The 15,831-nt window shown below is 41.1% G+C and overlaps 1 protein-coding gene and 1 pseudogene across 27 annotated transcripts in view; both read left to right on the top strand.

The window, feature by feature from the left end:
- The window catches only part of Gtdc1 (glycosyltransferase-like domain containing 1), a 395,485-nt gene that overhangs the window by 348,120 nt on the left and 31,534 nt on the right, over window positions 1-15,831 (top strand). The window lies entirely within an intron of this gene.
- Rnu2-18 (RNA, U2 small nuclear 18) lies at window positions 591-730 on the top strand (annotated as a pseudogene).

The following is a 15,831-nucleotide window of genomic DNA, read 5'->3' as shown; positions in this document are numbered from 1 at the left end:
CCTGGTAAATGCATTTCCACTCATACTTACTATTTTCACTTGCACTTTGCTTTTAAAAAATTGATAGTAATAAATGCTTTCGTGTATGACATGCTGTGAATATGCACCATGACTGTGATAGCTTGGTGCAGAGAGGGCAGTCAGTGTTGGGACCGAGAAGCCCTAACAGGCTCAGCTAGTGGGAGGTCCTCAGATTGCTCCTCATTGCAGTGAGAGGGAATTATAAGACCTCAGGCCTAGAAGCTCTTCTTCCTGCCTTTGTATAAAAGGTTCTAGTACTCATGTCTTGCTACTGCTATCCAGCCAGTGGCCCAAATGTGAGATCCCAGAACTGCAAGGTAAATTATTCCTTTCTTCCCTTAAAGATCATTGCCTCTGGTGTTTTGTTGTAGTAACAAGAAGCTAGTATTATAGACCATAATTTACCTTGTTCATATATACAATCCAATGACTTTTTGTAAATCTATAGTTTCCAGGGCATAACATAGATTATATTTTAGAATATTCCATCAACTCAGAATAAATCACTTTGCTACATAGTTTACCTGTTCCTAGGAAGTCATGCTTGCATATTAATATTTAGATTTGCAATTGCTTCTCGGCCTTTTGGCTAAGATCAAGTGTAATATTTAGATTTGCCTTCTCTGAAAATTACATATGAATTGTTTCATATGGACACACTTGCTAGAACTTGCAACCCAAATTTCTGTTTTGGATTTACACACTCCTGGGATTGTTAAGTAATTACAGACCTACATACATTCTTTCTTTTCTTGCTTTCCTGTTTTTTACTTTACGCCCTCTTTTTTCCCTGGACATCTTGTAGGTGGTGGTGGCGGTGGCGGCGGTGGTGGTGGTGGTGGTGATGTTTTTGGTTTTTCAAGATAGGATTTCTCTGTGCATCCTTGGTCATAGAGATCCACCTGCCTCTGCCCCCAAGTGCTTGGACTACAGGCGAGCACCATCACTGCCCAGCTTCCCTGGGCATTCTTGAGAGTCGTTTCCACTGAGTCACTGTCAGTGACAGGTTCTTTTCTAAGCATTTTTTTCTCTATTGTTAAGGGGATTTTGCCGAGTCTAATGCTCTAAGATAAGCCTACATCTCCTCAGATATTTACAAGTTAATTCAACTGTCTCTCCCCCTGAAGCCACATTGAAGATTTTGTCTCTTTGTTATTCCCCTTCACTCTGATCCATCTAGGAGCCTTCTTTTTTCTTTGTCTCTCTTCCTCCCCCACTCTATCCATCCCTCCAGTCCTGCCTGTCTCCCATGAAGTTTGTCAGCCATTTTAAGTCATAGGGGTTTTGTCTGTATCACTTGTGGAAGTCACTTACATTGCGTCTTCAGTTACCACCTCTCCTTCATCCTGCCTTCTCTCCTGAAAGACCCTGGCCCTTGATCTTTTTCCTTTCCTCATGATCCTTAACTTTTCTCATCCACATCCTTGTGTTCTGCCATCTGGTCTTGTTCTCTCAAATTTGCTATTAATTACTCCCTTTGACTAATTTCATTTATTATTTTTATTTGTCCAACTTCCTTTACTTCTACTTTCAAACTCTTCAGTCATTTTTAATATTTCTTTATTTGTCATCTATTTATTTTTTCTTCAAACACTGACTGCAGATGCTTTTATGTTTCCTATTTGATAATCCCAGTATCTGAAACTTGTGGGTCTACTGTCATCTTCCCACTTGGCACTGCTGATTTTGGTACCTTGTGCTTTTATATTGTAAAGCTTTATTCTTATGTTTAATTGTGTCTGGTTTGTGTGTGTGTGTGAGTATGTGCACATGCTGAGGCCCAGACAGTTTTGAGCTGCCTGATGTGAATGGGGACTGGACTCATGTCCTATGGAAGAGCAGCAGGAACTCTTTAACAGGTCAGCACCTGTCTCTCCAGTCCTGCTTGTGCTTTTGATATTAAATGGCATGGGATGTTCCGATTAGTGCCTTGTTATGTGGGTTTATCAAAGGGAGCATGCATGCATTTGCCTTTGTCAAATGCTAAGATAGCATCCTTCCCTGAGCTGCTTTGCACTGAGTTCTCACCTCAGGTTGTAGCTTGGTCCCTCAGTGGGCTGATAGAAGCGAGGAAACTTACAGAGGATGACTTCATGAAGCTGTGGCTTCTATCCTTATGGCTTTGCTTCCATGCATTCTGTCCCTTCCCTCCTGCTCTTCACATGCATGGTAACAGTGAGTAGGTCTTAACATGTGGATGCTTTAGACGGTTAAATACCATGGGGGATGGGAGAGAGCCAGTCCTTGTGACATAAGCCTATAATCCTAGCTAATCAATGAGCTAAAAAGAATGGATGGAACTAGAAAAGACCATATTGAATGAGGTAACCCAGACCTAGAAAGACAAACATCACACATTCTCTTTCATCAGAGACTCTTAGCTCCAGTCCTCAGATGTAACCACATATCCTGGAGTCACCATAAAAACCAGAAAAGTAAACAGGGTCCATTGCTGGGGTAGGGGTCACACAATACAGAGGGGAATAGCAGAATAGAAGTGATCTGATCAGGGAAATGGGGAAAGTGGGCCCTAATTAGGGAAGAAGAGAGAGACAAATACAGAAGAAGGATGAGATAAAATGGTAAGAAATATAAAATTCAACAACTATTACTAACTCCCTTATTAAAAAAACTATGATACGCATTAAGTCTCTGTGTGCATATACACAAATATATGTATGTATGTATGTATGTAGTAAATGCTGCCTTCAAGAGTCAAAGACCACCCAACAAAAGCACTAACACTGGTTACGAGAAGCCCTTATCCTTAGGGATGAGTAATGGTGTGCTTGCCCTGGCAGTAGCCAACAGCTCTCTCATTGGACGTAGCACCTGCTTAACAAAAGAAAATTATGCCTGCTACTAGAAACCTAGCCAACTACCAAGGACTAGTAAAGTCATGGATCTTGGTTGGAAAACCTGCAACTACCATTTTACTAAATCAGTATAATCCCTAACTGCATTCTGAATAACTATTTTTATATCTATAGATATAAGATAATAAATTATAAATATAAAAATAAACTATTTTTATATCCTCACGATGACCACAGGGGTGTCAGCAAAGCAGTTGCTTTTCTGCAGTCTAGTAGCCAGGGCTGACTACTTTGCTGTCCCCTCATCAGTGTTCGTCAGTGTGATCGTCACTGTTCAGTGAATGTCTTCCTATAAGCACCTCTGCATATGCTCTGTGTCCCCAGCCTAGGGACTGTTCTGTCTCTGTATTTTGTGGCTTGGGTGGTAAGAACAGTGTTACTGAAACTGGACTGTTTATAATTCTCCAAAAATTATTTTAGACCTCAGTCTCAGAAATAAAGACTTAACTGTCTTCTCTTTGTATGTCTACAAAATAATCTTACCTAAGGGCAGAAACTATAGACTGTCCTTACTCCTGTTCCTATGGCAAGATATTCCTAAAGGTCTAATAGTGGCACTTACATCCTCCAAGTAACCAACAGCCAACAGCCATCTAATTGGACATAAGACTGCTTACAGGAGGGAATTCTACAGGAGGTGAGTACTACAAACTTATTCCAGTATTAGCTTATACGACTATGGACTCTAGAGGGAAACCTACCACTGCCACGCTCTCAAGAAGAGTATACTCTACCTGCATTTTAAATGCGTGCAGCATTTTTAAGGAAGGATAAGATAATGTTTCTGCATTGCTTTCTCAACATCCTTAGTGTTCTTTGTCCTTCCCCAGTTAAATGCCTAGATTTCCCCACTTATCTTTTCACTTATGTTCTACTATGCCCATCTCTAGGACTCCTTCTCCTCCCATGATTCCTTTCTACTTTCCTGGCTCTTGTGGTGACTCCACATTATATACTTACATCTAGAGACGGAGGACTGGGACTCAGAAATGAGACATGCTTCTCTGTCTTTCTGAGTCTAGGTTATCTCACTCAGTATAACATTTCCTAATTCAATCCATTTACCTACCAATGGCATTATGTCATTTTTCTTTACAGCTGAGTAGAATTCTGTTGTATATATGCACCACATTTTCATTATCTATCTATCTGTGACTCTTAGAGAGCCCTACTTCTAAATGAAAGCCACAAGCAATTAATGACTGCTGAAAGAAAGTTCCGTCTTCTCCAGGGATGAGCCCCTGATAGCTTATCTACTCACAGCCACATCCGTACAGCAGGAGTAAATGGATCAAGCAAGTTGTATTTCTATATGCATATATATGTGATAATAATTTTAAAAAGGTCAAGAGTTTGGGGGGAAAAGTGAGGAGAACACAGGAGTAGGTAGGGGAAACATACGGAAATGTCGAAAATACAATAGTCAATGAAATTCTCAAAAATTTTTAATTAAATTAAAAAGTAAAATTACACACATGGACACAAAAAGATGCAGGGCCTGGAGCTGCACCTGACTGCAGTGAACTTCTTAAGGGGGTTTGGACCCCCAAGCCCTACCCTGGTCTAAAGAATGCTGGCCTCCAGCCATGGTGAGAAGCTGTGTGGAACGGCCAACCTGGAGTGAGTGCTGTCCTCCCTGAGAACACCACCCTGAGTGCTGTGGAGTGGTAGAGGTTCTTCAGGCTCTCCCTGTCACAGTTTCACACATTCCTCACACCTGCTGAGTGCTCTGTGACGTCATTCCCAGATGCCCCAAGTGTCCATGTGCAAGATCACATGGATTCTCCCTTCTGCATACTCTTTACATTCAGAAATTTTCTGGTCTGCTTGGTCTTGCTTCTCTTAACCATCTGAACATAATGTCTCTTCTAATCCCAAAAGAATAGAAGATGCATCTTTAGACTTAACCACCTAATGGTGTTAGTCCTTCCTAATATCTCAATATTAGCTCTCCAGAGATTTTTATAATCAGAAGAAACTTTCTTTTTTAGTTCCTTTTACAAAATAAATCTCTAAAATGGAATTTTCACTTACTATCTACTCATATCAATATGTTTAGGACATAGCTACTATGAGCACAATACCTTACTACTATGAGAACGTGGAGAAGTGCCACCTGAGGTGTGTGAGGGAGGCACTGTGCTGTAGCAGGTGCGATGTGGTGGGTGACAGACTTCCTTCTGACATGTAGAGCACAGCACACTGCACAGCAGCCTCTGGGTCGACTCGACCCTGCAGTCCTTGAAGGTGGACTCTTCTGCCCCACTGATCATGCTTGTACCCTAGCATCTGGCTCAAAGCCTGTGTGACAGAGGGTGCCTAGTTCTCCTTCACCAGATCAGTTCCTTAACTTAGACAAGAACTCACTTGTCCCCAGGCCAAAAGGAAGGTGCAAGATTCTGTTGTTCTCAACCATTAGACTCTCAATAGGATAGCAAAGGCAATGCCAGTTAAACAGAGTCTAGAACCAAACACATGTGTTTTGTCTTCAGTCATTTCTGAAAATTAGATGGGTCTCCCTAGCAGCCTTCTGAAGAGCAATTAATACTCAACTTAAGCACTCGCCAAGGGCACTTACTACTCATGAGTTTAATAAGTAATATGAACTCAGTAATTTCATCTAAATGGTTAAAAATTGTACTTTAGCTTAATATTCCAAAATGTGAAATTAACTAACACCTACTCGAGTTGTAACTTTAAAAATTGTCAGTAAAGGAGCTGACTATAAAAATGTGAAACAAAACTGGAATGAACACTGGAGAACTTCTATAGCAATAAAGAAAAAAGGTAGTTCTTCAATTCTACTTCACAAATTTACATCCTATACAGATATGCATCGTGCTTTTCCTAATTAAAATAGCACCATAACTTGATGTCCACTTAATGTCAAATCTTTGTGACAAATTTATCACATAGATTGGTATGCTACAAATGCCACTTTAAAAAGAGAGAGAGAGAAAAAAGAATCATACACACACACACACACACACACACACACACACACACACACACACATATATTTCCAGGGCCTAGCAAGATGGCTCTGCAGATAAAAATGCTTGCCAGCAAACATGGTTAACTTAATTTCTGTCTCTGTCATCAACATGGCGAAAGGAGAGAAGGAAATCCTGCAGGTTATTGTCGGACCTTCACGTGCCATTCACCCCTTCCATCAAACTGGGCACAGGAAAAGCACCAGCAGCTGTGGCGGTGCTCACCAAGGGAGCCCAGGCCTTACCCTCGGTGAGGCATGGACCAGCTCTCACTCTCACCTGTGCTTACTTGATCTCGCCTTTAAGCAGCCTCTCCGGCTTTGTGGAGTTTCTCAGGTTTATGTCTTCCAGCGGTGTTCATCTATTGTTTTCAGTTCTGCTTACTGTCTTGGATAGCTCCGAGGAAGCGAAAGGAAGACGTGACAGTCTGCTCCCACAGCTTCACTTGCAGATATTATAGAGCTTGGTAAGGTGTCACAGAGCTTGAGAGTGTCTGAACTGTACCCAGAAAGGAATCACACAGCTAAGTGAAACTTGGCGTTTGGATTAGTTGTTGAGAACTGATGCAAGGGTGACTGGGCTGATAGTGCCTTGAATGCCTGGACTTGTGGTAACATTTGACTGAATTAGCATAAAGTCTTGAGAAGAACATTTTGGTGTGAATTCATGCCTCATACACAAGCACAAAGTTTAGTTTAAGTCATATTAATATTGAAAATAACATTTTGAGTTATTTTCATAAGAGTTATGCCTCTTATCTGAGTTTAAGGCAGACTGGTGCTTTAGATGGATGTTTTCAGTTCTGCTTCCATGTTTTATTATGTTTCCGTGTATTGTTATAAGTAGCATTAAATATATAATTTTAATGATCAATTAAAAATATAACAAACAAGTGTTCTCCAATACGATGATCAGTAAACTTAACTACAAGACCTGTAACTCTCCAGTTTCTGAGAGCTGACAGAAGGTGATGAAGATGGTGGTGGTGATACAAACAGTAGACATTCCTTATTAAGTGTGTTTACTGTTTACCAGGCACTGTGAATTCTCCCTTCACACATCATCTCCCTGAATCCCTCAGGAAGCTTTGGGCTGGGTATTTTAGACATATTGTTGCAGAGAAGAAAATTAAGTTTCAGTTTCTTCTGGAATGCTGCTACTAAATATCAGAACTAAGTCTATAACTGTCTTTCTACATTTTCTGATGAAAATGTGCATTTAAAATAATTAGGGACTGGGAAGATGGCACAATGGATAAGAATGCCAGGTACATGCTGGGTGCTCACAGACTGGTCTGCCTCGCTGAAATGATGAACTTGCAGGTCAGAAAATGACCTCATCTCAAGGCCCTGGGGCAGAGGGTAATTGAGGAGGACACTGGAAGTTCTCCTCTGCCCTCAGCAAGCATGTCCATGGGTGTGCACACAACACTGTACTGTATATACAGTACACTCACAAAGTAAAAATAAATAATAATCATCCATGAATTTACGATTAAATAACTCTTACAAGCTTCCTGTTTCTTGGGGGGAGGGTGCATGTATCTCTGAAGCAATTCTTTTTCTTTTTTAATTTTGTAATTGTATTTATGTACGGAAAACTTAAGTGTACATTTAACCCAGTTTAGTGGCGAGTTCTTTAGCCTTTGCCTTTTCCAGCAATGAGAACCACAGACTTAGGACCCAGGACGTTGCCTCCCCAGTGGTGGCGGATCTCGTCATACCTGTCATTATAATTGGTCCTAACAGCTTCCACCAGCTTAGCCAGAGCACCCTTGTCTTCCGAGTTAACCTGTGTGAAGGCAACAGTGGTGCATGCCTTCCTGTGGACCAGGCGCCCCAGCTTGACCTTTCTCTTGATGATGCAGTAGGGCATCCCCATCTTTCAACACAGGGCAGGCAGGAAAACCACCAGCTCAATGGGTCTACATCATGGGCAATCACCTCCAGCTGAGCCTTCTTGTTCTCCACCAAGGTGGTGACTGTATTGACCCCTGCTCGGAGGACAGGTGGTCTCTTAGTTGGGATGTCTCCCTTGTCAGCAGCTTTCTTCTTAGCTCAGGCCAGCAGCCCTTGCTTCTTCTCCTGCTTTGTCTCTGGCCTGTACTTGTGAGCAAACTTAAGCAGCTGAGCCGCTGTTTGCCTGTCCAGGGCCTGGGTGAACTGGTTGATGGCAGGAGGTACTTTGAGCCACTTAAAGAGGATGGCTCTTTTCTGCTGCAGCCTGATGTAGCAGGGCCATTTGACGAAGCGTGTGAGATCTCTTTTGGGCTGGATGTCCTGCCCGATGCCGAAGTTCTTAGGCCTCTTCTCAAACAAAGGATTGACCACCTTTTTGGCCTCCTGTTTCTTGACCACAACTGGGGTCAGGGCCACCTTCTTCCCGTTGGCCTTCTTTCCTTTGGGCATCTTGCTCTGCTGGAGGAGAGAGCAGCAATTCATGACACCATCTTTTTTGTCACCAACTCTTCAGTACAGCTATAGCACTCTGATGGCCACTGTCAGTAGGTACATTTAACTAATGAGCACTTTTGCTTACCAGGCTTCTTACTGTGAAAGAAACATCTTGGGTGATAGAATTCTTTTATAGCATGTAATGCCATAGTACTCAAAATCTTATTCTATCCCTAAAACCAGAGTCTTCTTTTGGAATATAATTAACTCTTAGTAGCTTTAGTAATATGCTGTACAAGACTGAGGCTGGCCCTGGCCTCTCCTGTGACATAAGAGGGATGGTAGGACAGTGCAGGTTTGCTTCCTCTGAGAGAATGGGAGAGGAGACTGGGCAACACTTCAGTCCTGGCTCTGAGGTGGCCGTGCAGCCTGTGCAGCAGCAGGAGCCGAGAGCACACTTAACTAACTTGACTTTATCTCCAGCCTTTGCGAAGCTCATATCAGCTGTCGGGGTTCTCGGGTGGAATGTATATATACTATAGTATCAGCAGCAAATAATGGTATTTTGACTTCTTCTTTTCCAATTTCTATTCCTTTGACCTCTTTTTGTTCTCCGATTGCCCTGCCTAGGACTTCAATACTATATTGAATCAGTAGAGAGATTTCCCCTTGGGTCGGGAATGTGGGCAGAGAGTAGTCTCCACTGAGTTCACAGGAATGTCCGCACTTCTGAGGGTCCAGCTGTTTCCTCCAAAGGGTTTGAGTGCTGGGAGCTGTGTGACCTATTCGCTTCAGTTCCAGACGCAGGCCGGACCCAGCAGGCTCCTGCTGCTGACTGCTCCTAGATTCCTGTATGCAGTTTCCTCTTGGGCAGGGATGTGGGAGAGGTGGGCAGAAGTGACAGTCTGTCCTGTGGTCTCAAGATTGTCAGAACTTCTAGGTGTTAAGCTCTCTCTCCCATGGGATTTGCGTGCAGGGATCTGTTGGATCAGTTCAGTTCAGTTCCAGGCACAGCCAGAAACTGGAAGTGCCCTATCCCAGAGGACTTCTGCCTTTGTGTGTCCTAAGGTCATTTGAAGCAGAAAAGTTGGTCTTACCTCTGCTATCAGGTGTGTAAGCACTCCTGATGACTGTCTTTCAGCTCTCGCGCAGGCAGAAACCCAAAGGGTCCTGCCCTTGACTGCTCTTAGGTCCCTGTGCCTGGGGAACACAGATGGCACTAGGCAATTTCCTCTGGGGTCAGGAATGTGAGCAGAGAGTAGTCTCCTCTGAGTTCTCAAGAGTGTCTGCACTTCTGAGAGTCCAGCTCTCTCCCCCACAGGATTTGGGTGCAGGGAGCTGTTTGAATGGTTCAGTTCAGTTCCGGGCACAGACGGGAGGTCTGTTCATTTCTGTTTTAACATTCTTAGGCTGGGTTTTCTCGTATAACTGAACACCTTGGCTTTTTTTTTTTCACCACAAAATGTTCACAGGTGAATATGAAAATGTGTTATTGATAGGTGAAATCAATTTGTCAAGAGGCATGTAATAATTCCAAACCAAGTTTAATTGTCTATTTAAAACAAAACAAAAACCAAAACATGATCCATCATGTTGTTCGGTAGACCAGTCTTTCCAAACTATTAGAAATGTATACACAGCTAGCACCATCATCCAGGGTACAGCCATCATTCATCTGTGCATTTTAAACTCTACTTTAGCTGTCTAACAATGTATGGTGTGTGTGTGTGTGTGTGTGTGTGTGTGTGTGTGTGTGTATGGATTTCAGACCATTACATAAGCACTGCATACAGATAAATAGCAGTCAACATAAAAGGACACATTCATGAAATCATCTGTAGTAAATCCTTGCTAGTAGAAGAGTCAGAATGAGAGGGAATTTCTCAGGACAATTACAAGAAACAATAAAGTCAAAGTCAGTGGCAGAAGCAGTGGACATGGATGATGAAGACAACAGATAGGTCTATTCTAGACATAAGAACTATAGGCATCTGACCATAGCATGAAATGGGGAAAGAGAGAATGGAGCTAATGGGACCCATAGAGACATATGAATACTTGATAGGCCAACTTGATTTCAACTAATAGAATTTAGCGCATAGCCATTTTACAGAAGAGAAAAACAGGGTGTGATGTGTTAAAGAGAATGGTGTTATACACCCACATTTTTTGGAAGCAGCTTGAAAGAGTAAGTCTCTGAAACTCTGTGTCCTTAAGGTACAGAGGTTAACATTTACTATAAATATGAAGGTGAGCAAGCAGGCTTGAAATTTCCTGAAAAAGAAAAGATAGCCATATTATTAATAAACTGACCAGTAAAATTGGTTGTCAATTTCCTTATGGCCTAGAAAATATTAGGTAAGTAATAACTTGCTGACTCCAGAGGCAAGATTGATCATTAGTGCAGTGATTAGTGCATAGGTTTTAAGGTGTGTGTGTGTGTGTGTGTGTGTGTGTGTGTGTGTGTGTGTGCGCGCGCGCGCGCGCGCGTTGAAAGATTCTAACTGTTCTTGGGAAGCCAAATGTAAAAATGTAGATTATGCAGAGAATCTGGCTCCAGAAGCACTAAAACACTTACTCTAGTAGAGAAGGGGTAAAAAGTTTAGACTTACAGAGAATCAATCTAATGGTAGAGTCAATTTACTCTAATGTCTTTCTTAATAATGTACAAACTACTAAGCTAGGCAGTGGATGATAACATAATGGTAACATTGCCATGACCTCTACTCTTAAGGAACTCATAACATAGGAGATATAACCTTACAAGAAAGTAAGTCCCAGAGGTTGACAAGTATAGTACAAGAGACCAGAATGTCCTTGGTGAAGAGCTCGGCAGCTGCACGTTTGTAGAGTGTAAGAAAATGCTTAATTTGAGAAAAGTGAACTATAAGAAATAGGTGTTACTTTCATTATTGCTTGGGACATTTAAAAACCGGAAGCAATTTAATGTCAAATATTAGAATTATCTAATGAAAAGTTATATAATCACTTTAAATATGATATGCATTTATGTGTTAGTGTAGACACATTTAGTAAAGTGCAATGTGCAGAATGATGGACATTAATCTCATAAAATGAGGAAGGTAGATATTCAGTACCTTTATACAAGCATATTTAATTATGCACAGGAAGGGGTCCAGAGCTCACTCACTGAACACCTGGTATTAGCAAGGCCTGTACAGAGGGACCAGGAAAGGGAAGCATGGATCTCTGTATCATTTCTGTTTTGTTACAATGAGTATGTACTTTCTGTTATTGAAAATTTAATTATAGTTGTTAATACAGATATAAAAATAATAGGATCTCATTCTGCTGGCTCACATGTCTTATCCTCTCATCTTACCCTCTAGGACTTTAAATTTACTTGTATTGTCTACTCTGGTTTCTTCCTATTGGTGCTGGTTATATTCAGTCAATCCCTTGATCACTAATTCGAGCTCCTATGGTGTGGGCTTCTCTCACTATTGAGATCACACAATAAACTTTTAGGATGTTTGTTTGTTCCTGCCATTGTATGTTTTAAGTACCATCATCTCTGTTAAGAATTACTTCGATGGCTACTGTGTGTACTGACACACAGGAAGTCAGTGTTAAGTAGGAAATCATCTTATTTCTATTCAAGAGGGAAAACAATTCTCAAAGACCAGCAAAGAATTTCCGAGATTAGATCCTGGGAGAAATGTCTTAACTGGAAGGGATGGACACTGTGGTATTAGTTGTTAGTATTACTAGTAGCCAATTGCAAACATATCCCCTGCATGTAATTTAGAGCAAAATAATGATTATATCCAAAAGAAAATCTAATTGATTAGTCACTACATTTGAGGAAACATAACAAGACATAGTAATAAACTGGAGAGACAAAAATTTGATTGTGTAGAGCCTCACAGATCTAAGGAAGTAGCCATGCTCATTTTATTGGGTGGAACAGCATGGGATGGTGACTGCTGAAGTTACACTCTCTAGGGACAAAGCTAATATATTGACACTTACGGCCTACAAGTTTATTGTAGCATGTTTGTCCTTGAGCTCACTAGCAAGTCAAACAGCTATTCAAAAAGTACTTATGTAACATACAGGAAACAAAAGAAAATCTGGGGGTAATCAAGCTTCTAGCCATGAGGAACTTCTCGAGGAAATCATTAGAGACCTAATGGGAAAAAATATTGAGGATAGTTCAGTCTGATGGAAGGAGCAGGAAGATGTAACACAGACAAGAGTGCTAGACTTTAGTGACAACAAGGAATTTGGAGGTCAAGGCAGGGGGGTCCTTTCAGTTGGCAGAGGTATCTGATAGGAGAACATGTAGCACACTAGAGAGACCCGGAGACTAGGAAGCACTCTCATCCAGGAAAAGGGGGAAACCCAAGTCAAGAGGGATGCAACTGCCACTATGAGATAAGATGACCTGTGAAGAGTCACTTAGAAATAGTACCTTGTGGAGAGCTCTCTTGCTAATAAGGAAAAGACATTTCAAAGACAGAAAACACTGTGATGCAGAGACAAGAGACGTCAGACAATGCTGAAGTGAGAATACATCTCTAACAGGTACTACTAGCCTAGATTTCCATGGCAGGACCTCTTTGTTACTGAAATGACAATCAAGAGTATCAATATGCAAATAGCATGAAACTCTGATATCTGTGAATTCAAATTATATTTTTAAATTTAATTTCTTTCCGATGGAATATTTCAATGTGTTAATAGATGTCTCATGTAGCCCAGGACTCTATCTTTACTCGTCACAAATCAACTCATGTACACTCTATAACAGCTTTGTGGTCCTTCCCCTGACATTCATTGAAATCATGCACTAACTTTGAAGTACAGCTTGGCTCAGAAGTCTCTTAAGGCCAACCCTGATAAAAGTATCTTTGATTCACCACAAGTAATTGTCATCTCAGAGACTCACTGCTGAATAAGCTCACCTTTTCTAGTTCTTTCTGAACTCTGGCTGACTGATTAAACTCACCTTTTCTGGCTCAAACTCCTCTCCAAGATGACTGATTCAATCTGGCTTCTCTTAGCTTCTCACCGAATTGCTCGGCTTGACCCCAAACTAACTTGAGCAATTTGTTCTAATCTTATGGCTTCTTATTCTCTGGCTTCAACTGTCAGACTCAACTTCATTCTACAGAACTCAATGCATTTCCTGAACGCAACTGAAGTGTGCTCTTCCTGTTCTGCTCTTAAGTTGCCTCTCTTTCCTGTCTGTTTCCGTGAGAGTTGAAAATATCCTATCTCTGATTCCTGCTGTCATATCTTCCTCTTATTTGTCACTTTGTCGTTCCCTGAATGAGTCATTGTTTGGGGTTTAAGGTGTATACTAAGGGAGTGTATTCCAGCCAGAGGAGTTAAAGGTGTGTGGCATATCCTCATTCCAGCCGAATCACACAGACCTGCAAGGTCTTTGGATATGATCATTTGCAGAATAGCCACATTGCTGGATTAAAATTTCTCTGCATATCCCTAGTAGTATTACTTAGAGACATATACTAAGACCGTGTATCTGTCTATCTTTCCATATCTACCTCTCGACACCCTCGTCCTACCTTTTTCCCAGGCATTAACCTGGATTCAGCTCCATAATTTTTTTGGCCATCACCTTTGCCAGAGGTAAAGCAACACAGAGTGCTATGATTGCGTTGTACATGCTTCTGCCTGCTGTAGGCCTGGGCATTACAAGGGGTTTGGCTTGTGCACAACCAAGAGCCCTCTACTATAGAGGTTGGCAGCATTTCTCCCTGGTCCATACCTCCTTGAAGCAGTGAATATGAAACAACTTAGTATCCTGAATGCCTTCTGGGTACAAAGTAAAGAGGAGATAAATTGATTAAAATTCTAAAAATACCTAGTATCAAAGGGCAACGTTTTAACAAGTGTTGTCAAGGGTGCTTAGAAAGAATAGTGCTGAACACTTGTCAGTAGGGATGCAAATTAAATTACAGAAATGATGTGCAGGGTAAGAGCTCTAAAAACATACATACATGTAGCATTATACATACAAGCAGATTATACTTAGGTATTTAGGAATATATTTGTAACAATTACTAATGGAAAAAGAGGCAATGAATTTTCAAGAAAGCAAAGAAGGGTATATAGGAAGGTTCAGAGGAAGGAAAGGGAAGGGGGAGATGGTACAGTTATATTCTCAAACAATAAAAGAAATAAATAGAAAACAAAACAATGCCAGGCATGGTAACATACTGGTAATCCCTGCCCTTGGAGACTGAAACAAGACAATCAGAATTTTGAGGCAAGCCTATAATAAATACACAGTTCAAGGCCAGTTATGCTGTGACAAGACCCTTTCTTAAAACAGAACAACAGAACTAAAACCAGAATACCCTGTAATCCATTTGCTGTATTACCAGTTGACTTTAAAGGAAACACACAGTATGTCAGAGGCACATGTTCCCCCTTTATTATAGCACTATTCATAGCTGCCAGTATGTGTGTGATTGGCCTATGTCTATCTACTAACACACAAGTGTATGAGGAAAATGAAGTACATGTATACAGTAGAGTACTCTTCAGCCAGAAAAAGAATCAGATTCTGTCATTTATATCAACATGGCTGAAACTAGAGATCATTTTATTAAGGGAAATAAACCGGGAACAAAAGAATGAGTATCTCTTCTGTGCAGTATAAAAAGTCGATCACAGAAACTGAGTGGAATAGTAGTCAACAGAATCTGGTTTTGTTCTGACAGAGCAACTTCTCTCTGCGCTGCCTTTCACTCTCTGAGAGGGAAGGCACGCTGCTTGTTGACATCAGGCAGAGCAAGTAAAAAGTACATGTCTTAGAAAGCATATCAGACCAGTCAGCGGTGACAGCCAGCTTAGGAGGTAAGTAGAAGCCTCTGTTTGAATAAGAAGCACATCGCTGAATTTGCAAGTGTGAAATGTTTTGAGGTTTTAGTTAGTTGGTTAATTAGTTGTTTTGTTGGCTGATTGATTTTTCATGGAGAGACTGTCTTGTTTTGTTGAAACAGGATCTTCATATTTAGCCCAGGCCTTCATCAAACAGGAGAGTCTCCTAGCCTCCCAAGTGCTAAAATTACAGGCTCATGTCCTGCGAGGTTGAATTTGGATTAAAATAGAGGTAGGTTAGCAAAGCCTTGGGAAGGTAAAGATACTTTAAACTGTCTCATTGGAGATTGATTGTGTATCACTTCTCCATATTGATTGTCTTCTCAAATGAATTTGTACCCCAAAAGTAGCAGAAGCTAAGGAATGCCTGTTGCTTAATGATCTGTGAACTATAAATGAACTGTGGGCTGAAGATACAAGCTTTCTTCCTCCTCTCAGTTTATGCAAGAAGAAAGAGACACAAAGTCAGAGATGAACAAAAGAAAAGTATGACTAGAGATGGTGTGCAAATTCTGGTATAAGTTTTCTATGTGATCCTTAATGCTGGAATAGTTATGTTTGATGGTTACTTGTTTGAGAAGCTTAAGTAGGATTATGATCAGGTGCTTAGTAGGATGTGGAGCATTTATAGAGCAGCTGACTTTGTGCCAAGGATGGTGCTCTGATTGAGGTAAA

Source organism: Rattus norvegicus, chromosome 3 (assembly GCF_036323735.1).
Source record: "Rattus norvegicus strain BN/NHsdMcwi chromosome 3, GRCr8, whole genome shotgun sequence".
NCBI lineage: Eukaryota > Metazoa > Chordata > Mammalia > Rodentia > Muridae > Rattus > Rattus norvegicus.
The sequence above is the reverse complement of the archived record's forward strand: the minus strand, read 5'-3'. Positions and strand labels throughout refer to the sequence as shown.